Source organism: Paroedura picta, chromosome 5, assembly GCF_049243985.1.
Source record: "Paroedura picta isolate Pp20150507F chromosome 5, Ppicta_v3.0, whole genome shotgun sequence".
Taxonomy (NCBI): Eukaryota; Metazoa; Chordata; class Lepidosauria; order Squamata; family Gekkonidae; genus Paroedura; species Paroedura picta.
The window spans coordinates 88764436-88790486 of NC_135373.1; positions in this window are offsets into that span (position 1 = coordinate 88764436).

The following is a 26051-nucleotide window of genomic DNA, read 5'->3' on the forward strand; positions in this document are numbered from 1 at the left end:
AACATGAATATACTGATACTCCAGTGATCACAAGGTGGTTGCAATATTGAGAGAACTATGTCTGTAACTCAGAAAGCAAATATATGCTTTGTGTGCTGTGCTCATATATTGGCGCTTGAGCTCATAAATCCCTTTCCATGATAGTTTTATCACAAACCAAAGACATAACTGAAGAGGAATATACCATTTCTTTCTTCTACATCCTTTGTCCTCAGCACATCTCAAATAAAGAAACAGACCAACTGTATTTGTGTTAATTAGTTTGTTTAACAGGCTGATCAACATCATAAGTTACTAGCCTATGTTAAGGGTAGGCCATGCTAGGTAGACAATGGCTACTCTGTGAATTGGGTGATTCCATAACAGCCAGTAATCCCAGCCAGTAATCCCACATGAACTGTGCTGAAGAGTATCAAACTTCACACTACCCAGCAGAAGACTCAACAGATTCATCGACATCGCTTAACACTAACATCATGTTTTCTTCATCTACCTCACTGTGACCCTTCATCAACACATGATAACTGGGAATGCTACCTGCCATGAGCTTGTTCCTTTGTATTCCTGCCATCCCTAATTATGGCCTAATATTTCCCAAAGACCAGGCCTATTTATCCCATCTCTCCTGTGACTACATGAAGCTGGGGGAGGGGACAGTCAGTCATCTCATGTTATCCCTAGTGGGAGCAGCCAGATTAAAAGCACATGACAAATGCACAGGGAAGACAGGAAGCCCTTTTTAAGGCCAATCCCTGTAGCTGAACAATGAGGACTCTAGCCAATAAGGACCTGTGTCTGGAATAATAGCATCCATAACCCCATGAATGAAATTATTTTAAGAACGTAACAGTTAATAAAATAGAAGCTAGAGGAAAAGAAAAATTCAAGAATAAACAGTCAAAGAAAGCAGTCTGACTTCTTTCAAATGTTGCTACCTTACTATGATTGACAAACAATATTTTCCCTTGCCTGTCAGAACATATACATCAGCATTGTATATTTGGAAAAGTGTTAGATTTCATGTTTCACAATTAATTTTTGTGCTTCCAGAAGGGATAAATTTTATTTTAATAACAGTATAATGTTAGAACCCTAAATTATAGGGAAAACATCCAAGAGTAATGCATAAGAAAAAGTTAAAGAATGAATTGACAATTTGAAACAAGTCTTGCTAGAAAGGTACAGCCTTATAGATGTCCCAGAACAACGCAGTTATAGAAGCATTAGAAGGCATGCAATAGTGACACACTTTGTATGCTTTGCTATTTTTATATTCTAGCATATCATAGAGTTTTGTTAATTCAAGCTGAGCCTTATATTCCATGAGGGCCCAGAAAATGGTTTTAAAAAGGTTGTTTCAGTTCCACTGTTTCAGTTCCTAGGTTTCCTATTTCCTTTCTCTCTTGTTGCTATATGGCCACAGAAACCGAATCAAATAGTGCCATTGATATCTCAGTTCAAAGTGATAATTTTGGGACCAATTATGGATAGATCAAGAGAAGATTTTCCCCTTCTAATAAATCATTGAAAGTGCATATGCCTCAACCAATTTATTCTTTTCACATTCGGGATTATTTCTAGTGCACAGTGTGGGATTATGCCATACTGAGTAAGCACATGAGAAAATAGATTAAGCGTCATTAGTTGTGCATGCATCTGCCAGGCATGTTTAGCACTGATCATAATTGGAGGGCATCCACTTTTTTGCAGAACGTATTAAGAATGTAATGCAGCTAAACAAAATGACTGTAAATGTATGTACTATTTAAAGTAACTAGGGTGCAAAGGAGCTTTCAGTTATTCCCTGAGCTATAGTGGTCATGCAACACAACAGTAATAGCTAAGGCCACTGCTCTTTATGCTATCTTAGCCTGGCTACACTAATATTATGACTATACCTGCAATATATCAAGGAATTCAATAGACATCTTGAACACAACAATTTTCTTTATTCAGATCACACTCTCAACAGCAACAATTGAATGAACATGCACAGTTTATGCAGCCCTTTTCCTGTCCAAAGTTCCCGCATGTTGGAACAACCAAGAACAATATGAGAAGAAGAGTTTGTTCTTATATGCCTCTTTTCTCTACCCAAAGGAGGCTCAAAGTGGCTTACAGTCGCTTTCCATTTCCTCTCCCCACAACAGATACACTGTGAGGCTGAGAGAGCTCTGATATCACTGCTTGGTTAGAACAGTTTTATCAGTGCCGTGGCGAGCCCAAGGTCACCCAGCTGGCTGCATGTGGGGGAGTGCAGAATCGAACCCAGCATGCCAGATTAGAAATCCGCACTCCTAACCACTACACCAAACTGGCTCTCTAAACATGCTTAACCCTAAACATGCTTAACAATATAAAAGTCCACATACAATTGAGTACCCTTGAGTACAGTGAATTGTCAATGTTTCACAGGGCCTGTAAAATGGAGCTCTTCCCCCAGGTTGTTGGTTGAGGCTGGGTTCTTAAGATCACTGGGCCCCCTCAGGCTACACTATGTCATCAATGGTTGACTAGAGGGGGGAAGAAGGACTTTGCTATCATGATAACAGCCCTGAACCCTCGGGGAGGGTGGTATATAAATATAATAATAATAAAATAAATATAATAATAATAAATAAATAAATAATGCTTGATTGGAGTTGTTGGTTTTAGGGGAAGGGTTTTAATGGTTTATGTAACCCGCCTTGAGCTTCAGAATAAGGTGGGCTATTTAAATAATAATAATAGTAGTAGTAATAGTGATAGCCCTTTGTTGGGTTCATTCTCTTGTTGGTAGAAAAAAAACAGAAGTTTCCATGTGAGCTTCCTGGAAGCATCTTGGGCATGGCTACTAGAAGGAAGATGTTAGTGTCATCCAGCATGTCTTCAATGGACTTTAAAAGGTATAATTAGTTTAGTTTTGTACTCTAATCCAGTCACAACTAGCAGTGCTCAAGAACTTTATTTCCAGTGGCAAATTCTTTCTCTGTTATTATTTCTTTGAATCCTTCACAAACATTCATATACATGTGCATTACAACAAGTGTTTCCAGTACTTGTGCCACAGTCTTCAAACACTGATACTATTTTTGACCTGCACCATTCCTTGCTTTTCCTTGAAACTTATTCTTCAATGCAATAAATGAAAGGTAAACACCAATTTTCAGCAAAGCTAGTGTGAATTTACTTAAATATGATCTTCTTGCAAACACAGAAGCACCATTAAATGTGACATTAATTAGCTCAACAAAAATAAGCTTCACTCCAATCTTCAGACAATAAAGTTAACAATCTACTGACGAGGATTCTCGCCCCTTATGTGGATCACCTTAATAAGGAACCCAGAAATTGCAGCTGGTGCACAATGCAGCTGCCAGGGTCCTCACAGAATCATCTTGGAGGGCTCATGTCCAGCCTATGCTGTGGCAGATGCATTGGTCACCAATACATTTCTGGATCAGGTTCAAGGCTTTGGTTCTTAACCTTAAGGCCATCCATGGCCTGGGCTCTATATATCAGAGGGACCACTTGTCTCCTTGTGCCCCCTGCAGGGCTCTTCACTCTGCAGGTATAAATTTGCTGGTTGTCACTGGCCTCCAGGAGGCATGACTGGCCTCGACCAGGGCCAGGGATTTTTCAGTCCTGAGCACAACCTGGTGGAATGAGCTCCCAGAAGAGCTGAGGGCCCTGATGGAGTTGTCAATGTTCTGCAGGGCTTGCAAGATAGAGCTCTTCCACTGGGCATTTGGGTGAGGCCAATCCAGTAAGATCAAGTCCTATATAGGCCCCTCTAGAAGGCTTTACAGGCATTGCCTTCAGTCAACTGGGCACGGGTTCTTCTCCTGAGGATGATGGTGGATATTGGGGGACCAGCTGAGGTAGGGGGAAGGATATAGATTTTTTTTTACCTGACATCGAGGATTATTGTCATTCCTGTTTTATGGAGTTTTATTATTTTACTGGAAACTGCAACAAGCTGGACTGATTTTTGGAGTAGCAGTGGGTAAATCCAAATATAAATAAATATTATTAAATAATATATTTTACTTATAATTTACACAGTTCACATTGCTGTATAATCTGGTGCAAAAAAGGAGGTCACTTTCAAATAACATGGAAATTTTACATTTTTAATGTAAAAAACTGAAACACATGGAGAAAAATAAGAGTGTGGGAATCAAATGAAACTAGCCTTCAGTCTTAATCCATATCCATTCTTGTGCATGTTTGTATGTGTGTGCGGCATTTCCCCCATGCTCATATGAATGTGGATAACCAGAAGTGCAGAATGAACCACACAGATGTTTCATGTGTATCTAGGTTTGTTTAAATTATAGCTTACCTTTCTTACTGAAACTCAAGGTGGATCGCACATCATATGACATTAAATTAGCAATGCAACCGTACTAGGGTCACAAAGTTGAAAAACAATGCAACAACAATTAAAAATAGAAAACAATGCAGTAAGAACAGAATAACGTATACAATAAACATTAGAGAATAGATTTAAAGCCCATTTTATACTGCCATAAAATGAGCGCTAGAGAGTCCCCCCCCCCCAGAATGCGAAGGGTACCAGCGATGCGAGGGACGGCATCGGGTCAGCGAGGCTTTAGCAGAGCGGGCCTTGGATGGGAAGAAGGAGGCCTACCTGTGGTCGTGTAGCGCGGCTACTGAGTGGCCGGGAGGTCCGAGGGCGCTGGGTCGCGACCAGCCATGAGGCGGGTGACCATGTGGAGGGGCGCGGTGGCGGCAGGTCAGCTGCAGCAGTGGCAGCAGCAGGCCAGGCGCGTTGCTGGCAGTGCAGGCACAGCGATGGCGGCCGCGGGTCAGTTGTGTCGCCGGCAGCGGCCGGTAGAAGGCAGAGTTGGGCGGGTGTGTGGCTGGGAGGTCCGAGGGCACTGGGTCACGACCGGCCATGATGCAGGTGACCATGTGGAGGGTCGCGGCGGTGGCGGGGTAGCTGCGGCAGTGGCGGCAGCAGGCCAGGTGCATTGCTGGCTGTGCAGGCGCGGGGGTGGTGGCTGCAGGTCAGTCGCGTCACCGGCAGTGGCCGGGAGAAAGCAGAGTTGGGTGGGTGTGTGGGTGGAAAGGAGCAGGGCTGCCGCGTCAAAGACGCGGCGGCCCTGCTCCTTTCCCTGCATCGAGGCGGAGGCAATGGCAGCCAAGGAGGCAATGGGGAGGCGCACTTCGCGTGCCTCCCCATTGCCTCCTTGATCCAGGATTGACAGTCGGAGGAGCGAATCAGAAGCCACTTCGCAGAGCCTGCCCTAACTCCTCACCCACCAGCCCTTACGGTTCTATTTAGTCTGCGGCGCCTGTGGCACCGCGGGCGGTTTAAAGATGTGTACTTGAAAAAAACACCACCATTTTTCAAATTCAGATTTGAGAAACGCACAAATACATGAATTCAATTTTTTGGGGTCTCCCATGTTGTTTTTGGGATTCAGCTATGAGTTTTTTCTAAGTTCCAGAATTATTCATTTTCCATCATTCTCTTTGGGGGAACATTTTGGGGAGGGGGGGGTGTTTTTCAACCAATGAGCTCAGCAACCCAAGATGAGTATCCATTGGACCAGGACTGCATAGTGGAGGGAGGACTGGCAGAGGCAGGCCTTCTCCTGGGGGAGCATTTAAAAGGTGCTCCAAGGAACAGCTAGGGAGGCCAAGCCAGACTCATTCTCTGGTTGGCAAGAATAGGTCATCAGCAAAGCAGTGAAGAGTCCCCCTCCCCCCTGCTCTATTCTGTGGCTTCCCTGGGATACTTGCCCAACCAAAGCAGTCCTGGTGGGTGAGACAGCCCTGGATGCAAACCTGACCCCAGCAGAATCTGACACTGTCACAACACTTGTTTATGTCTGGTTTCAAATGTATTCGGCATCCCACTGTGCTGGCTAGGAAAATGTTAATTGCTGCACAGGGCATGTTGAATGCTGGCAGATACTCTAAACCTACTTCAGTTGAGATTTTTTAATGCATAAATGATTGGGGTCGGAACTGAAGCAGACACAGATGAAAAATTGTGGTAAAACTCTTGGCTGCTTTGTACATTATGACCGTCAGACACAGGACGCTTCCCACAGATTATTCCTATGACTAAAATGCTAATATGAAGACGATTTATGTCAGTGTGTAGTCAGACATGGGCTTGACTGCATCTTAATTTGATGTGTCTGGTCTGGAAACAGACAATCCATGTACATCCTTCCTGGTTGTCTCAGGCAGCTAGGGGCAGTGAGATTCTAGAACACAGAAGTTGCTGCTTTGCAAAATTAGGAATTTATAACTAGTAGGTAATCAAAGGGCTGCTGTGAGAAGGCTGAGGTGAGAGTGAGCCCAGTGCAAAGAGCCAGCTGCCTTTCTCTGACTGGCTGTCAGTGAATGAATGAAACAAATCAATAAACAGTGTAATTCACTGTGAATCTATGACCTCCAAATTTCTGTAAAAAAGGAAATTATTATTATTGCTGTTGTTGTTTGTGTTATTAAATTTATATACCACCCTTCCATATGGCTCAGGGCGATGCACAACAGTTTACATCAAAACCGTTAAAAGCCTGAAAACAACACCTGATCAGAAATTTTTAAAATCCCTACATTTCTATGCCAATGACAATTTTGCAGTACATCTGCCAGAGGACATTCTCCATGGAGAGTGTATGGAGGAGACCCATTTGATGTTGTTGATAGTGTTAGTGAAAACTAAGGTTAATTTTGGACATGTTATTAAAAACACAATCATGGTTTGAACAGTTACCTGGGACATATATTCTATACTTTATCAATACCAGCTAAACTTTAGTTCTGTAACCCATCAGTGAAACAACTTAAGTCCATTAAATGAAATCAATGAGACGAACAGCACAGGCTCAGGTACAGTTTCTCCAATGGGCTTGGAATGGAGTAATTCTGCATAGGATTACACCATAAACTGATGAACTGAGGTGGGTGTAACTGCCAAGTACAACACTGGGGTATAAGGGTATAAGTATATAAGGGTATAAGGGAGCTATCAAGAAAGCAATAAGAAGCTATAAAATATTTTAAGAACTGAAAAAGATTTTCAAACAAGCAAGCATGGCTGCCACCTATTATTAATTCATATACAAAGTGAAATGAGCTCTGGTGTTTTGCATACCCATCAGAGAGACAAAAGCATGCATTCCAATAAGTGATCTTGGGTGGGAGAAGGATGGACTATACAAAAGTCTTAATTGTGGGTGAATTACCCAATGTGTGGGCAGGCAAATAGATGGCAGTAGGTTAGAACCAACATTTTAAAGAATGCCTTATGGACTTAATTACGAAAGTTCAATAAGTCTTCAAAAGCCAATTAGAAATTCTATTTGTAATAGCTCAAGCAATTAATATGGAAATACAGCAAGAACTAGTCTTTTAGCTTCAAAGCCCACAGGAATTCTTTTGTTACAGGTCTTTCAAATCACTTTCAGAAATCTGGAACGAAACCTAACTAGGGATTTCCTGCTGTTGTGTAAGATAAACAGAACGTTTCTCTGTGTGGGTTACATGCTCCTTGCAACACTCAGACTGAAATGTCATCTCTGACTAAAAATGTTGCTAAACAAGCAAAACATATTACAAAGATTACTATTGGAAAGTACTAACTAAAAGCATTTTATAGATTTTTATATTAGAAAATGTTTATTGCATTTATGAAGTTAGTGTGAATTTCATCAGAAACCTAATGGGTGGAATAGGTATTGTTAAAAAGAGAATTACTTTCCCCCCTTCAAAGTGACATTTCAACTAGAGGTATGAATTTTAACCATAACCCCAAGACATTTATTTTTGTTTTTAAATGACCATATATTTCAGTTGTAGACTTATTTGTTAAAGATGAATTTGTATGCATTGGTTTAATTTTTTAAATTGAATTTGCATTCACCTTACGTGGTCTCCCAGTCAATAAATGGGCCTACCGTGATGAGGTAATGGATCCTCTAGTATTTCTCTTCATTTATCATTCAGAGATCAAACAACATTACAATAACAGAGTCTGCATCTAGTATACACAACATATAAGTGCAACATTAAACAACTAAAAATTTAAAAACGTTCCTATACTTGCTAGGTGTTGCTGGATTGAGTTATCAACTTCCTTATGAATAAAAGCCATTTTGATGAAGGTTTCATTTGAATGTTCTGCAAAGGGGTAAAGGTAAAGGTAAAGGTATCCCCTGTGCACCGAGTCATGTCTGACCCTTGGGGTGACGCCCTCCAGCGTTTTCATGGCAGACTCAATACGGGGTGGTTTGCCAGTGCCTTCGCCAGTCATTACCGTTTACCCCCCAGCAAGCTGGGTACTCATTTTACCGACCTCGGAAGGATGGAAGGCTGAGTCAACCTTGAGCCGGCTGCTGGGATTGAACCCCCAGCCTCATGGGCAAAGCTTTCAGACAGCTGCCTTACCACTCTGCGCCACAAGAGGCTCATTCTGCAAAGGGGAGGGATATGTAAAATATATCTACTAATCTGCCTGGAAACTTAGATAGAATAGGAGTGAGGTATATGGAAGTTCCATGTAGAATGTAAGCTCCTCATAGAGTTTACAATGTAGTAAACACATGCATGCAAGAGCCTCTTGTGGCGCAGAGTGGTAAGGCAGCAGTCATGCAGTCTGAAAGCTCTGCACATGAGGCTGAGAGTTCTATCCCAGCAGCCGGCTCAAGGTTGACTCAGCCTTTAATCCTTCCGAGGTCGGTAAAATGAGTACCCAGTTTGCTGGGGGGTAAACGGTAATGCCTGGGGAAGGCACTGACAAACCACCCCGTATTGCGTCGGCCATGAAAACGCTAGAGGGCGTCACCCCAAGGGTTAGACATGACCCGGTGCTTGCACAGGGGATACCTTTACCTTTACCTTTAAACACATGCATGACTGTTTCAATTGTGTTGGATTGACAGGGGAAAAGGTCATAGGGATGCAAAATGCATTGGTGACTCTCTTCAAGAAGTGCTGAGGGCAAAATATTAAGCCAAGCCAAAGGGAAGGTATCTGAGGTATTCTATGATATACAGGTAGTTTGCTAAGAAATGTTTCAGGTGTAGTCCTCCACCCACGATATTTCAATCTGGAGGGATGTATTCGAAATTCATTGTTTTGGTATCTCTTTGGCTCCTGAGGGCCCCAGATGGCTGATTGTATGTATTTTATCTCACATCATTTATAGTTTATTCTCAGAAACGACCACCCAACTTGAACAGTATGTACCTAAAAGGATTAAAGGGGCTAATCCAGATGGATTCAAGTTTAGCTTAAATTAAAGACCTATTGCCAGATACCGGTTGCATGCCTCTAGTGATACTTGCCCTGACTCTTTTCTAAGGGTTACATTTGGTGGATAGCTGGGGTTACTAATTCCACTCCTTGGACATTATGACTTCTAGGGGGCAGATGTCTTTATAGAAACAAATTTGTGAGCCATACAAAAGTTTGTATCATACTTTGGATTGAAAAACATTAATGGCATAAGGAATATGCGAATCCCCCTTCAAAAGGAAAAATATCAGGATGGCTGATGCCACTCTTTGGGTGCCCTCAGTGTTCTGAGTCAACTTGATTTCCCACAGAACTGTAGAGTGAAACACTATACCAAGATATTTAAAAGACATTCACCTGTTCTGTCTCATGCCCATTGATCTGCCATTGATCTACCATTTTTGTTAGTATATTTCCTTGAGAAAACAAGGTTTTTACTCTTTTGAAAAAAAAAATTTTTTTTCAAGATCACTGTCACTTCTATGACATGCAAGTGATCTTGGATGAAATCCCCCTTTAACTACTTTGAATATGAACATAGCAGAGTATTTAAAAGTGATGAGGGGTAATAAAAGGAAACAATTATTGATTAACAAAAGTCATTTTCAGATTTTTAAAAATATTCTTAGATGATTTACATACTTCTGATGTTCACAATTAATTTACAATGAATGATATCTATAGACTTGCCAACAAAGTGGCCAAAGCTGTTGTTGGAAAAAGGAAAATCATTGAGCTCTGTGAAATGGATGTCTGTGAAGGAGGCAAATCCTCAAAGTGGAGAAAGCTGGATCTGCTTAACTGGGATCTGCATAACTTGAATAAAATATCCAGCTTGATATTAAATTGAGGCCCCCTGAAACTGACAGGATTTCCCCCGGACATTCTATAAAAGGCGATGGAAAGCTCTATGAAGAACACTTTTTATTAATGGATCTTTTGACTCAAGCTTCTACAGTGTTCTTATGCCCTGGCAATGAATAATTGACTCAAGCTTGATAGATAATAACCAAAGCTCCTGATTTTGCCCAACTACCTCCACTCCCTGACTCGATTCAATGAATTTCCTAGAGCGAATTTCTGTTCCAGCTGTGGCCTTGATCAGGCTGAGTACGTCTTGCTGGCTTCCTAGTTTCATTTGGTAATGCCGTCACTGGTCTCATCATCGAAGCTCCCTTTGTGGGACATCTTTAGCAGTTAATTTAAAACTTTCCAGTAAGATTTCAGATCTCTCCCCCTAGTCCATTCCCATACAAGCAAAACCACTGCCTCCTTAGTGACATAATTAAAGGGGTACAAATAGGTTCAACTGGATAGCCATTTTGGTCAGAAATATCACAACAAAATTTTGAGAGCAATGGCACATTTAAGACCAACAAAGGTTTGTTCAGGAGATGAGCTTTCGTGTGCATTCACACTTCCTCAGACAATGAAACAGGGATTCAGAGTACAGATATAAGGAGAAAGTAAATTAGTAGCAAATTAGTAAAAAGTCATTTTCCAGACCTCCTACCTTCCTAGCTGGTTTTTAGACCAAACCTGCTTCCCCAGGCTTCTATCATAACTTCACTCCCAGACTTGTTTTTATCACAGAATCACATAGAGTTGGAAGGGGTCATACAGGCCATCTAGTCCAACCTCCTGCTCAACACAGGATCAGCCCAAAGCATCCTAACACACCCAGAATGGACTTTCAATCATCATTCACTACCTAAGGAGGTGGTGAGCGCCCCCTCACTGGAAGTCTTCAAGCAAAGGTTGGATACACACTTTTCTTGGATGCTTTAGGATGCTTAGGGCTAATCCTGCGTTGAGCACGGGGTTGGACTAGATGGCCTGTATGGCCCCTTCTAACTCTATGATTCTATGATTCTATGATTCTATGATCATTCCTCCTTGTGATCAGGCTTATATGTTTTTTTCTCCCTTTTATTTTCCTCAAAACAATCCCCAGCTTGCCTTACTCCTATCTATTCCCTCTTTCCCCAGTCTCCCTCCCCAATACACCATAGCTCACAGGTAGGCAGGCTTATGCAAAGATTTTTTATTTGCTGCTGCTTACATCCATTTTCACTGTTTCCATCTATTCTTGCATTTCCATTTTCCATTCTATATATCACTAGGGAATAAAGATTTTTCTTTATTTAAGAGCTATTTTCTCCTTCATTCTTTTAAAGTATTGTTATGAACTGGGACCTTGGTATACATAGGAAGAAGACTCCAATGTTTATGGCCCATGTGACAAATGTTAGGTCATTCATATGTAAAGGACACATTGCATGTTCTAGTCTCTGCATAGGTGCCTATTTGGGTAACACTCTAGCCGTGCATCCTTTGAAATAAGTGTACAGTGACATAGAATGGCATTCTTAATCAGAACTAAAGACAGAGCCAAGAGAGTTTTCTTTGTTTGAAGACAAGAAGGGGAAAAGTTTAAAGTTTCCTCTCTTGAACAATAGCTACAAATGACTGACTCTTAAGAAAAATAAAGCTATTCCCCCTTCAGACAAGTCTGTTTGATGACTATCACCACCTACGTAAGGCATTTGACACTTTAACAAAGGGTTCATTTCTGTCAGCAGAGACGAAAATGTTCAAAAGGTGGGTAGAAATGCTTTCATATAAAGAATGGCTCATTAACTAGAGATGAATTCAATGACATTAGATTTTACAGGTTTCACAGTTCCAGGCAGTTTCCAAAAATGATCTGTTGCACTAGGTATAATGGGAGATTTATCTTTGCTGTCTGAGCAATAATGCAAAACCATTTATTGCTTCTCCTGCAATAAGGTATTTCTAAGAGTTTAATAAAAAATCTCATTACTGTTTTCTTAACCTGAGGTGCAATCTTTAGATACCATGTCTGCCAACATTATGGGTAGTATAATAGTAAACTGCAGACTATGAGCACTTGTGAAACAAATTTATGAAAGATAATTTCAGACAATGTCAAAGGTCTATCCCCAGATACTTCCTTCCTTTCTTTTTTCAGATTAAAGTTCAAAGCATTCTTTGAAGAGTGTGAAAATGCATTCAGATTTCACTAATGTGAAGTGAAGGTGTAAAACATGGTCCTGTATCCAACATTTAGACAATGCTTCAAAACATTGAAATAGTGTCTGGGTTAGATTGCCAAAATGTTGCCTAAAATTTAAAAAAGCAAAGAAGAGACAAACTAATTTATAATCTGGGAAGTTTGTGGCTGAATCCTTCCAGTGTCTGTTGAAACAGAAATAGAAGACATGCACTACCTGATATGGATCAGGGCCATGAAGAGGGAAAGAGATTTTTTAAATGACTATTACTGTATCTACTTAAAAATACTGAGAGGACCTGATCATGGAGGTTTAGCATGAGACTGACCTATGTTTGTAATTTTGGGGATGCTACAAAAACAAAAAAAAAGAAAAAAGAAAAGAGACAACCCACCCCCCATGAGCGCTGGTCAAGAATGGAGGCGTATTATATTATAAACTAGTAATCAAGCCCGCTGTAATGAAAATACAGCGGGTGCTAGGCAAGGGAGGCCCCGGCAGTCGGACTTGGCGGTGCAGGGGAGGGCGGAGGTGGAAAGTCAGGGAGGGACAGGCTGACAGGGGGGAAGGGGGAAGGGGAGTAGGAAACGGAAACTTACCTGAACAGCAATCCAAAGATCAGGCGGGCTCGCCGGGTGTAGCGGGGTCTGAGAAACCTGCAGGGAACAGAAAGAACAGCCTTACCTGCCTGAGTGGAAGCTCTCAGAGACGCCGAGGAGGGGCGGAACCCAGAAGAGAGCGGGGAGGAGAGCTTTACGGCAGGGGCGAGGGAACAGGGAGAGGATAAAAATGGAAGAAGAAGGGAAAAGGGGGTGATGAACACAGATGGAGTTGAAGGTGATACTTGTACGGTGGTGGAAACTGAGTAAACGCATAGCAACAACAGCTGACGACTCGTGTCTTGTATCAAGAGACCCAGCTGGGCTCAGGGTAGAGACACGGCGGAGAAGGACCAGGGGGCAGAACAACCCACATGGGGGCAGACATAAACCTACTATGATCTTTCTGCATTAGGAAACATACCTTGTTTTAGCCCTGATTTAGATCTCCTTTGGATGCTACAAGTTGACAGTAGCCTTTCTGTGTTTGGGCTTTCCTCCCCTCATTTCCCAGGCTGATATTCACAACTTGCTTTCCACACTGAGTCTGATGAAGGCAGCCTCCCATCATGCTTTGCTCTTCCCCCTTTCCAAATATGTGCTTTTTTGCAAAATGGTACCTGCTTTGTCCTTTGTTTTCATTATGCACCTTAATCCCACCATTCTTCACCCTTGATTGCTTCCCCCTTTCCCCCCAAAAGTGTTCTGAATTTTTTAAAACTGTGTTATAATATTATAATATTATAATATAATGTTATAATATTATAACACTGCTCTGCAAGACTGCAATAATGCTCTTTAAGAAATCTTTGCTGTGAGGCAAGTTAGGGAGCAATTTGGGATTGTGTGTGAAGAAGTAAATTTTACTGTGGAAATCGATGAAAAAAATTGACCCTTTAAAAATGCAAATCTCTTCCTGAAGGAGTCTCAAAGCAGCTTACAGTCACCTCTTCCCAGAACAGACACCCTGTGAGGTGGGTGAGGCTGAGACAGTCCTGTTATCACTGCTCAGTCAGAACAGCTTTATCAGTATCATGGCGAGCCCAATGTCACCCAGCCTGGCTGCATATGGGATAGTGCAGAATCGAACCTGGCTCACCATATTAGAAGTCCTCACTCCTGATCACTACACCAAACTGGCTCTGGCCTGGATGTGGTGAAGAAATCTTCAGATTTAATACAAAATTTTCCTTTATGAGAATTTTGCTGGTTGCTATAAGCAATGTCATTGACCTCTTTTTCTCTACTATCTAAGATAAACATTTTTTTAAATTGACTCACAATACTTGTGGTCTGAGTTTACATAGCCACAAACAGCTGATGGGAAGTAGCCAGTCCTTGACACCCCAGTTTCTTTTTATTATAGGGTACCACCATGGAGATGTCCCATGATGATGACAGGTTCATGAGAAGTAACCATAAAGCAATGACTTTGCCCAACTTAGAAATAATCCAATAAAGATTTTCATTGTCTTAAAGGAAAACAGATTCTAATTACAGTGGGCCTTCATTAATCTACACTTCATTAATTTATACGATAATCCAAATAATTAACTGTCAGCCTTTCCCTCAGGGAAGATTTATCGTTTATACTGTTGGGGACATCATTATTTGTTAAGACTGTTATAAAAACTGTGGCTAGAGTTGTGAAAAGCATAAATCAGCCACTTGTACAGCAGATTTGTATTGGAGAAAATCCTGGGAAAGTTAAATGTAATGAAGCCCATTTGAAATGGAGGTGGGTTGCACTGAAGTCAATAGGATTTGTCCATTCCATGCAATTCAAACACCTTTAATAGCATCATAAAAATCCAGAAAAAACACAAAGAAAAATGTTCCCAACATTTAAAAAAAAGAAAAAAGAAAAAGGGGAAAAAGAAAGAAGAAATATTTTAAGCATTTTAAAGATAAAAACTTTGCAAATAAAAAGAGCTATAGTAGAATAGGATTTGGCATAGGTGCTTAAATGCCATTGATTTCAATGGGATGCAAACACATTTGTTGTCTTTCCTTTTGTGTTTTGGTAATTGGTGAAAAACCTCACCATTGTATGGTTCATAGCTTGCATGATAATGGTGCTGACAGTCAATTCTCTTGGGTCTGCTAAAACTTCTCTCTGTTCTTATGATTGCTTCATCTATCCAATGTTGTTATATTGATTCCAAGAACCAATTGAAGGAGCATCTGCCTAAAGCACAGGGAACAGACTTATAAAAGTTAGTCTAATCATACAGATGCCCTAGTCTACTTTGTAGACTGAGGTCAAATGGGACAAAGTGTCATTACATTAATTAAATGCATTGTTGTCAAAGAAATTTCACAAATGATTTAACACCTGATGCCATACTCGTCACATGCCTTTTGAATGACTTTCCATAGCAAATATAGAGGCTGGCACAGTTTAATATTTGCTTATTAAGAAGCAAGTCAAACAAGATAATAGCTTACAGAGGTGATACCAGAGTATTGAAGTTTGACCAGGGCTTTCATTAGCATTCCATTAAGGGAAGACTTGCTAGTGGTACACATTTCATTTGTGACAAATCTATGCTGCAAAGTAATCTGTGCAATGTTCAGTTCTATTTAACTTTTTCAGTCACTGGCTGTAACTATCATAGAAGCACAAATGTTGGCTTCTTAACAATCAGTAATTCATTCTAAACAAGAAAACGTTAAATGTCTACAGCAGGCTTTTTCAACTTTTATACCATTGAGAAACCCCAGAAACATTCTTCATGCTTCAAGAACCCCCCAAATTGGTGCAAGTGTGCAGAATATTGTTGGGAAGCACAGCTGTGTACATGTCCACCCAGGACCCCTCCCCATCCCACTCCCTCCAGTCCCATCATGGGTCATTTTGAGAGGGGGTGTTCAACATGACTAGATAGTGTCATATTATTGTTAAATATTTAACAATTTTTAAAAGTGTATACAAAATTAACTCCCACCCATTTGAGAAACCCTTCCAGTGCTGTCAAGACATCCCAGGGATTCACAAAATCCTGGTTGAGAGAGGCATTTGGCTAGAAGAAAAGATTTTATAAAACACACGGGGAAAGGTTAGATGGAATGTGGAATGTGGAATTAAAACTTTGTTATAGAAATTTGTTAGATGTACAGTTTTCAGACCTTAACTATAGATTTTAAGAGTTGCAGAAACTTTCCCCTTATTTTTCCTCCTCATTCTTACTAGTGAGAGGCTTTTGTTTCTTAAACACTTCTGTATTTTTCTTTTGAGTTCCTTTGAAATCCACTGTTTTTCTTGATGGCTGGTGTACTCAGTCAGCCCCCCACTATACCTTCTTGAGAAACACCAATTTCCCTTTAATTTCTAAGGTGTATCAGTATCCTTCTGCACCAACTCAGGGAAATTCTCACAGCTAATTTCCTCTTTTAAGCTGGCAGGGTTTCTTCTAGTTTCCCTAGAAGATTCTCTCCCTTTCCTTTGGCCTAATTGGGAGTCCTAATCCACTACCAAGTTCACTGTGCCAATAATCCACTACCAAGGTCACTGTGCCAGTTCTCTTATCTGTGCAGAACTTCTTTCTGCTTAGGATGAATCCAGACTACCCTTTCTCAACTTATTTCCCACTGAGAAAACCCTGAAACTTTCTTTAGGCTTTGAGAAGCCCCAGAAGTGGCACAATCATGCAGAATATGTTTGGGAAGCATAGCTTTGTACATGCCCACCCAGGACACCTCCACTTTCCACCTATTCCAGGCCCATGATAGGCCATTTTGGGAGGGGGTGTAGGTTTACATTGACCATATATGGTCATGTTACCATGTAAATGTTTTAACAAATTAAAAATATGTTTTAAAAATCAATTAACTCCCATCTACTCAAGAAACCCTTCCAGGGACATAAAAAAAACCCAGGTTTTCAGGAGAAAGCCTGATCCATTCTATTAAATCAAAGCTGGGTCTTCTGACTAAATTTTCTTTGGGGTAGATGTTTTAACAACTGAGGCTCAGACTGGTCTTCTCCCAGTGGAGGATTCTGTCAGAGTACCTGGAGCAGGCTGTCACTCAAGCTCTCTGCTACAGTGAAGAATTAACCCATAACATCCTGGTTCCCTAATATTCCAGCACCTTGAGGTTTGTCTTTAAAGTGCTGTTTATCACATGGATCTATTGCTTGGCAGAATATTGATAAAATCCATGGTAAGACTATAGACTTATGCTGAATACAAGCGGTTACACATTTAGACTCCTGAAGTGCCAAGAAGTATCTACCCCTGAAGCTCGGGTACAAGGCACAGCATGATTAAAAACTGAAGTAAATGATTCATTAAAGATTCTCCATAGTCATAGCTTAGATAGAAGGAAAGTACAAATAATAAGAACAACTGTTTTCTGTTTTACATAATCAAAAATAGCACGAGGAATCAATTGTATAAGCTACCCAATCACATCTGTTCTTTCACAACATTCAGTACAATTTAAATGTTAAATTTCTAGAATGCAAGATAAAAAATAGTTTCCTATTTTGCACATCCTGTTCAAAAGAAAAATAGTTTCTGATAAACTCACATTCAAAAACATTAGGAAAGTATAACAACCAAGAGTTATTAGAATCCTGAATCCTGATTATAAAGCAACTAATCTTATTTTCTTTCAGCAAGGTCCAGCTATCAGTAACAATATCGAGTTAATGATTTAGCTAGCAAGGTAAATTGTAGATCCAAGTTGTAATTATTTATACTTTGTCAGTGATAAATAACAAATAGGAACTAAAAACAGGGAGGTACTCCCACATGCCCCTAGCTGGGTGACCTTGGGCTCATCACAGCAATGATGGAGCTGTTCTGACAAAGCAGTAATATCAGGGCTCTCTCAGCCTCACCCACCTCACAGGGTGTCTGTTGTGGGGAGAAGGAGATAAAGCGATTGTAAGCCACTTTGAGCAGTATATATAAAACAACTCTTCTCCTTCCAAAAAACTTTCTAACACCAGCCAAGGAGACAAACAGACCCAAACTGTTGAGGCCGGGCCACATAGAAGATCTGCCCCCCTAACAGCGGCAGTAGTGTACTCCATCTGGCACCCTCTGTCCTCCCTTCCCCTCGAGTGGGTTACCAAAGGGTAGAGTAAATATGACCTGAGTTTTTACCACATCTTGTTCTATTGTCTGGGGATTTATATATGATATATGTTTTATATGTTTTATTGTATGTTTTTACTGAGCTTTTAAATGTATGTAAACTCACCTCGGGTCTCCGGGGAGAGACAAGGAATAAATCTAATAACTAAATAAATAAAAATAAATAAACTATATACAATCCCATAACTAAAGGTAGTGGCATCAGAGAGAGGGTGGCATTTGGCATCTGGGCCAGACCCAGATACACAGCAAAGCCCCGCAAATTCCATTCATCCTAATAGGTTGCTGCCTCATTCTTTTTACCCTTGACACTGGTCCTAGCAGCCACCTCCACAGGTTTGATTAACTTCACCATATTGACAAAGCACCCACTGTCGGCTTTAATAGGGAGTTTTGGAGACATGTGAATCCCTGGAGGCTCATTGCTATCCTCATAGTTATCAGGCAGCTGCACAATCCCACTGAAACTGTCACATCTCCCTGTCCTCCCCCCTGTACTTCAACAGCCATGAAGAGATCCCTGGCACAAACGTTCCCTGTTCCTATATAGCCGATTTTTCAAATATCGAGTGTTATAACTACTCCAAGATATCACGGGAGAAAGGTTGGGTCACTCTGTATCAATCAGGCTTGTTGCTGTTGAAAAATTTAAATTGCCCCAAATCAAGATTTTATTCGGTGTAGATGGCAGGGATTGAATTGACCTGGGATTGGAATAAACCCTCTGTGCAGATTTAGCCTAGGATGGATATTGAAGTATAAAAGAATGTTAAAAAGGAAAAGAGCTGGCTTGGTATCAAAGCTAAATTTACTAAATAAACCCATAACAGAATAGGCTTGAATGGAGAAGAACAAAATCTATCGTGATATAGTGTTCAGACTGTCAGGATAGAGCCTGAGATGACTGTGTTTGAAACCCATTTCTGCCATGATAGTTCACAGGTTGAAGGAGTCCTCTGCATCACTTTGGTCTGCTGGTTGGCTGGTCTATGACATGGTTGTAAACAACCCTTATTTTAAACCATCATGAGTCTCACATGATAAAGTGATTAATAAATATACTTATCAATAAATAAATGGGCATTCTGCACATTGCAACTGGATGTGCTGGGCTTGAAAAGAATGCCCCCCTTCTTCAGTTTCTACTACAGAGACCATTTATGCACTGGAGATTTCATGCCAGGCTACAGGCTGAAGTTTTAGTCAGGGCAAGTTGCCCCACCTCTTCCTACACCTACACGAGGGAGCATTTGGTCTGGTGCACCTCATCTGCCCCTGATCTGTGCTCCTGCATGGGAGCTGGGACAGTGAAGTTCCCAATGCGTAAATGATCAGAGTGTTGCTGGTTTGACAGCCATTTTTTTGTTTGCATTGTAACAGTGACACTGGTTCTGCCAGGCATTCTGTATGGTTTAACTAGGTTTGCTGGGCTTATAAAAATGCCTCCCCCCCCTTCAGTTTGTACTGTAGAGATTCTCCGGCTTGATTTTGATTGTTTGTTTTAGCTCATTGGATTGTCATTCTGCTAGGATTACTGAGCTCTGCAGTGTTTCTGCTGAACTTCTTGTTTGTTCTCTGTGATTGCTACTCTCAGGCATGGCTATTTGCCTGGAAGCAGCTTGCTGTCCCACCCCACTCAAGTAAAAAGTAATGGAGAATGGCTGGAGGGACCGTGTTCAGGGCTCATAAAATTGGACTCTTGGTCCAATCAACTTGAAACTTGGCAGTTATTTAAAACAGGGGTAGTCAACCTGTAGTCCTCCAGATGTCCGTGGACTACAATTCCCATGAGCCCCTGCCAACAAATTGTAGTCCATGGACATCTGGAGGACCACAGGTTGACTACCCCTGATTTAAAAGACAAGGACCAGCAGCTCTGTACCTGTCTCTGTACCTCAAAAAACAACTCTATCGGACACTTGGAAACCTTAAAAATGACTGTACCTTTTAAAGCAACTTCTCCCATAATTCTCCATAGGGAATAATAAGATCAAAGAAATTCAGAAATCTTAAAAGGAACCCAAATCTGAATACCATACTAATATGGTACGCTGGCCTGCCCTTATCCTTGATCCAGAAACTGCAATTAGTCCAAAATGCAGCTGCCAGTGTCCTCACATCAACACCTCGGAGGTCCCACATCCAGCCCATCCTCCAGGAGCTGTGTTGGCTCCCGATTGAATTCCAAATCAGGCTTAAGGTTTTGGTTATCACCTTCAAGGCCATACGCGGTCTGGGCCCAGTATACCTGAGGGATCGCCTCTCCGCCTACACCCCTCAAAGAGCCTTACGCTCTACCTCCTCCAACCTCCTGATGGTCCCTGGCCCCAAGGAAGCCTGCTTGACTTCGATCAGGACCAGAGCCTTTTCCATTCTGGCCCCCACCTGGTGGAACGAGCTCTCAGAGGAGATCAGGGCCCTGACAGAACTAAAACAGTTCCACAGGGCCTGCAAAAGGGAGCTCCTCCACCAGGCATTTGGTTGAGGTTGACCTGTCCATCGCTTCCAATTGGTCCCCAAGCCCTCCTCTCCTACCATGATTAAACAAATCCACCCAACCCCTGGGTCTCAGTACGAGTTGAGCTAAGGCTCTTGTAGTCGCAGTTTCACCTTCCTTTAATGGTATTGTTGTTATTGTTATTATGTAAATGTTGTTATCATTTTTGTTACCACCTTACTGTTACTTGAATGATGTTACCTGTACTATTTTGTTGTTTCCTGTAAACCACCCTGAGCCTTCGGAGAGGGCGGTATAGAAATACAATAAATGAATAAATAAATGAATAAATAAATGAATAAATAAATGAATGAATGAATAAATAAATAAATAAATAAATAAATATTTGGAATTCAGGAATATGGAATTTTTTTTGGTCCAATATACACAGATCTTTGAGAATATTAATAATATAATATTTTCCTTTTTCTGAAACAATTATTGACTGGGCCTTCTTTTTGATCTGGGTTTTTACTTATTGGAAATTAATAAATCTTCCTGATTTTTAAAGGAGAAAAGATTGTATGTATACCTGAGTAAGAAATAAAATGTGATACTAAACCTGTCAGGATTTAAGGATATATTGTTATGGTAGGAACGTTTGCATTACGGCATTCTGCTTTCTGCTCTTCAACTCCCATTACTGCCAAGAGTCCATATTTGGTAAGGATGTGGTTTGACCAGTCCAGGATTTCAGAGCCAAATCCTTTAATACTTCCTTTAGCATGTGGCCAAGTAGAACTGCTACAACAGGTGGCATGTGAACTTAACTAATGATAATAAATTAACAGCTGAATTTAGAAGTGTTAGTTTATAGCCTTGGCATTCATCAAATGTGCAGCTATTCCAGAACTATTTGATTGGACTGGTTTCTGAACACATTTAACTAGTCCAAATGGTGAATGGAAAACTTAGCTACCAAGACTCTCTCTATATTTTGTCCTTAGTTAAAATTCTCATGTTTTATTCATGTCAAATTTTATTCATTCTGACCAAAAATATCAGACACAGGGCCAAGGTAATCTAAATTTTGCTGTCATAAGCAGACCAAGCAAATGTATATTACATTTTTCTGCTTTTAGTTTCCCCACATTTATACTTTTCTCTAAAAATTTGGATAGTTAAAAAAGTACTAAGTTAGCAGAAGTTGATTGGAGAGAGAATGCATGAGATATGAGAGTTCTGTGGTCAATAAGGACAGCAGGGAACAGAATCCATGGGTGTGATGAGGGAATTCTACATGGTTTTCTAAGAGCTTCTCTTAGAATCATAGAATCATAGAATCATAGACTTGGAAGGGGCCATACAGGCCATCTAGTCCAACCCCCTGCTCAACGCAGGATTAGCCCTAAGCATCCTAAAGCATCCAAGAAAAGTGTGTATCCAACCTTTGCTTGAAGACTGCCAGTGAGGGGGAGCTCACCACCTCCTTAGGCAGCCTATTCCACTGCTGAACTACTCTGACTGTGAAATTTTTTTTCATGATATCTAGCCTAGATCGTTGTACTTGAAGTTTAAACCCATTACTGCGTGTCCTCTCCTCTGCAGCCAACAGAAACAGCATCCTGCCCTCCTCCAAGTGACAACCTTTCAAATACTTAAAGAGGGCTATCATGTCCCCTCTCAACCTCCTTTTCTCCAGGCTGAACATTCCCAAGTCCCTCAACCTATCTTCATAGGGCTTGGTCCCTTGGCCCCAGATCATCCTCATCGCTCTCCTCTGTACCCTTTCAATTTTATCTATGTCCTTCTTGAAGTGAGGCCTCCAGAACTGCACACAGTACTCCAAGTGTGGTCTGACCAGTGCCGTATACAATGGGACTATGACATCTTGTGATTTTGATGTGATGCCTCTGTTGATACAGCCCAAAATGGCATTTGCCTTTTTTACCGCTGTATCACACTGCCTGCTCATGTTTAGTTTACAATCCACAAGTACCCCAAGGTCTCGTTCACACACAGTGTTACCTAGAAGCGTATCCCCCATCCAGTAGGCATGCTTTTCATTTTTCTGACCCAGATGCAGAACTTTACACTTATCTTTATTAAATTGCATCTTGTTCTCATTTGCCCATTTTTCCATTGTGTTCAGATCTCGTTGAACTCTGTCTCTATCTTCCGGAGTATTTGCCAGTCCTCCCAATTTGGTGTCATCTGAAAGCTTGATGAGTAGTCCCTCCACCCCCTCATCTAGATCATTAATAAATATGTTAAAGAGTACCGGGCCAAGCACAGAGCCCTGAGGTACCCCGCTACTCACCTCTCTCCAATCTGATGAAACACCATTGACAACAACTCTTTGAGTGCGGTTCTCTAACCAATTCCCTATCCACCGGACTATCTGAAAATCCAGATTGCAGTCCTTCAATTTATCCATCAGAACATCATGGGGAACCTTGTCAAAAGCTTTACTAAAATCCAAGTAAATGACATCAACCGAATTTCCACGATCCAGCAAACCTGTTACTTGGTCAAAAAAGGAAACCAGGTTGGTCTGGCAGGACCTGTTGGAGACAAATCCATGCTGACTTCCTTGGATCACCAAATTGTCCTCCAGATGTTTGCAGATCGCTCCCTTTAATATCTGCTCCATTATCTTCCCCACAACAGAGGTCAGACTCACTGGTCTGTAGTTTCCCAGGTCATCCTTCCTCCCTTTTTTGAAGATCGGAATAACATTTGCTCTCTTCCAGTCCTCCGGGACATCTCCAGTCCTTAAAGAGGTTCCGAAGATGATGGACAAGGGCTGTGCAAGTTCTCTGGAAAGTTCTTTGAGTACTCTCGGGTGCATTTCATCTGGACCAGGGGATTTGAACTCATCCAGTGCAGCTAAATGCCTCTCGACAACCTCTCTATCCATGTTAACCTGCCACCCAGACACTGTCCTTTGGCTATGGCCATCTCTAGATGTGCCTAAACACTTTGACCTGTGGGAAAAAAACAGATGTAAAATAGGCACTAAGCCTTTCTGCTTTCTCTGCATCTTCCGTTAGAGTTTGTCCATCCGCACCCAACAGTGGGCCTATTGCCTCCTTTACTTTACATTTGCTCCTCACATAACTGAAAAATCTTTTCTTGTTACAATGGGCTTCCCTGGCCAATCTTAGCTCACTCTCAGCTTTGGCCTTTCTTATGATTGATCTACAGTGCCTAGTAACCTGTAGGTACTCTTCTTTAGAGCTCTGTCCTTCCCTCCATTTCCTGAACATTTTCCTTTTCTTTCTTAGTTCCTCTTGAAGTTCTCTGTTCATCCAAATAGGCTTCTTAGAGCTCCTGCAGTCTTTTCGTCTTTCTAGGATAGTCATTGATTGAGCATGCAATAGCTCCTGTTTGAGTAGCGCCCACCCTTCACATGCTCCCTTCCCTTCCAGCATTCTTGTCCATGGTATGACACTCATCATGTCTCTGAGTTTATTAAAGTTTGCCCTACAAAAATCCAACATCCGCGTCTGGCTACAAGCTTCCTTGGCTCCCCATCTCAAAAGGAATTCTATGAGGACATGGTCACTTCCCCCTAGGGTCTCCACCTCCTTCACCTTATCCACCAACTCTTGCCTGAGATTGCTAGAGCCAGATTGCTAGAGCCAGATCTTAGATTGCTAGAGCCAGATGAGACCATACCAACAAGTGCCAGTTTTCAAGGTGTATTCAGTAACAATTAGGGCTAGAAAATTTTTTAAATCACAACTATCTCTAATAGTATTAAAATAATTAGAAGTATATCGGTTTTCAAATAGCACTTGAAATTAACCTCTCCAGCCAAGAACTTGAGGGCTGTATTCCTTCACTGTCAAACAGAAATTGCTTTGTTGATGCCATGTTAAAAATGGGATTCTGCTCCTTCTCCAACATGAATATATAACATTGGCAGAGAAAGTAAATTTAAGATTATAACAGTAACCACCAAATCTTTCATTCATTAAATAGAACACTGAGCACATGAGTTTAAAACTTCACTCACATCCTGTAAATTTTGTCATGTAACACTATGAATCATTGCCACTGTCAAGAACCCAAAAGATAGACTGAAAATGATACAGATAAGCAAATTTCCCTTTCCTATTTATGAAGTTTTTATTTTGTTATAAACAAAATATTACTGTGATGTTTCAGTGATTTAGACTAGGTGTGTACATTTGGTTCACTCAAACTGAAAAAAAAATACTGAGAAAATACCTTACTTGTTTGTTTCTCTGATTGATTGATTTTGGATTTATACTCCACCCTTCCCCACAGGCTCACGGTGGCTATATAGCTGACCCAAATAAAAGCTGATTTTTTTGTCTTTTATTTGGGCATATTCAGCTATTCCTATCAGATGTTCATTTTCCTCCCTTCTTTCCAGGTGAGGGGAAGTGAAATGGACCAATGAATTGGGTGCCAGCCATTTAAATCTAACAGCTTGTGGACCCACCCATCAGACCTTGGTGCAGAAGAAGATAAGCTGGTTAATTGGACTTGAAAAAGTTGTCGTCCCCCCCCCAAAAAAAATCCCAGATCCTAATGCCATACTGGGATTTGGATTTGGGATTATTCAGAAATTTTGAGGAGTCCAATATACCTGAAATGAAAAAACAAACAAACACCCGATTCTTCACACATGCCTATTATGGACTACATGCAGAAGATCCACAAGGACTTTAATATCATTTACTTCTTTCCCAGTATTTCTACTATCACTTTCCTGAATGTCCCCAGAGCCTCTCTCCTTTTCTTGCTTCCTTCACTCTTTCTCACCGTTCACGCACCAGCCAACCTATTTTTATTTGCCCCCTCTGTCTTCAACTTTCCCTACTTCCCTCCTCAGGTAGCCTCTTCCTTAAAAAATGCTGGCTGAATTGACTAATTACCTCCCACCATATTGAACTGCACTTATTATTAATTTACTTCATTTGTGCACCACCTTTCTCCCCCCTTATAAACCCAGAGTGTCTTACGTGGTTCTATTTTGTTTTATCCTCAAAACCCTGTTAGGCTGACAATGTGTGAATCTCCCAAGGCTATAAAGTAAAAATCCACAACAGAATGTATCCTAGTATGAAACTAACCACTGCAGTAGACTAGCTTTCATGAGGTGGCTGCCATTGAACAGTTGTGAGCAGGTGAGTCATAGAAGTCATGTAGTTGCTTGTAGATCTGGCCCTGATAAATCCTTCATCAAAGCCCAACACAGTTCTGGAAAGGGTCCTCTCTCTGTCCCCCATCTTTTACTGGCAGCCTTGAAGGCTGGCACCATTACTGTGGTTGTTCAGCAGCCCTCATAATGGCCACTGCAGAGGCTATTCATTTCTGGAAAGTATAGGCACTAATGTTATTTGGCGAGGGGGATAATCTCCTCATGTTTTGGGTTTTTTTTTTTTCATTTCAGATTTTTCTGTACTCAGTTTGGTCTATTCATGGCTCCAGTGTCTGAGTTTCACTAACCATAAATGAGGCTGTGTTGAGAATGAAATATATTGATACTATTATAACTCGATCCTTGGTAAAAAAAAAAAAATCATAGCAACACAATGTATTGGCCTAAACCGCTTTAGTAGAGTAAAGGAAAACATTC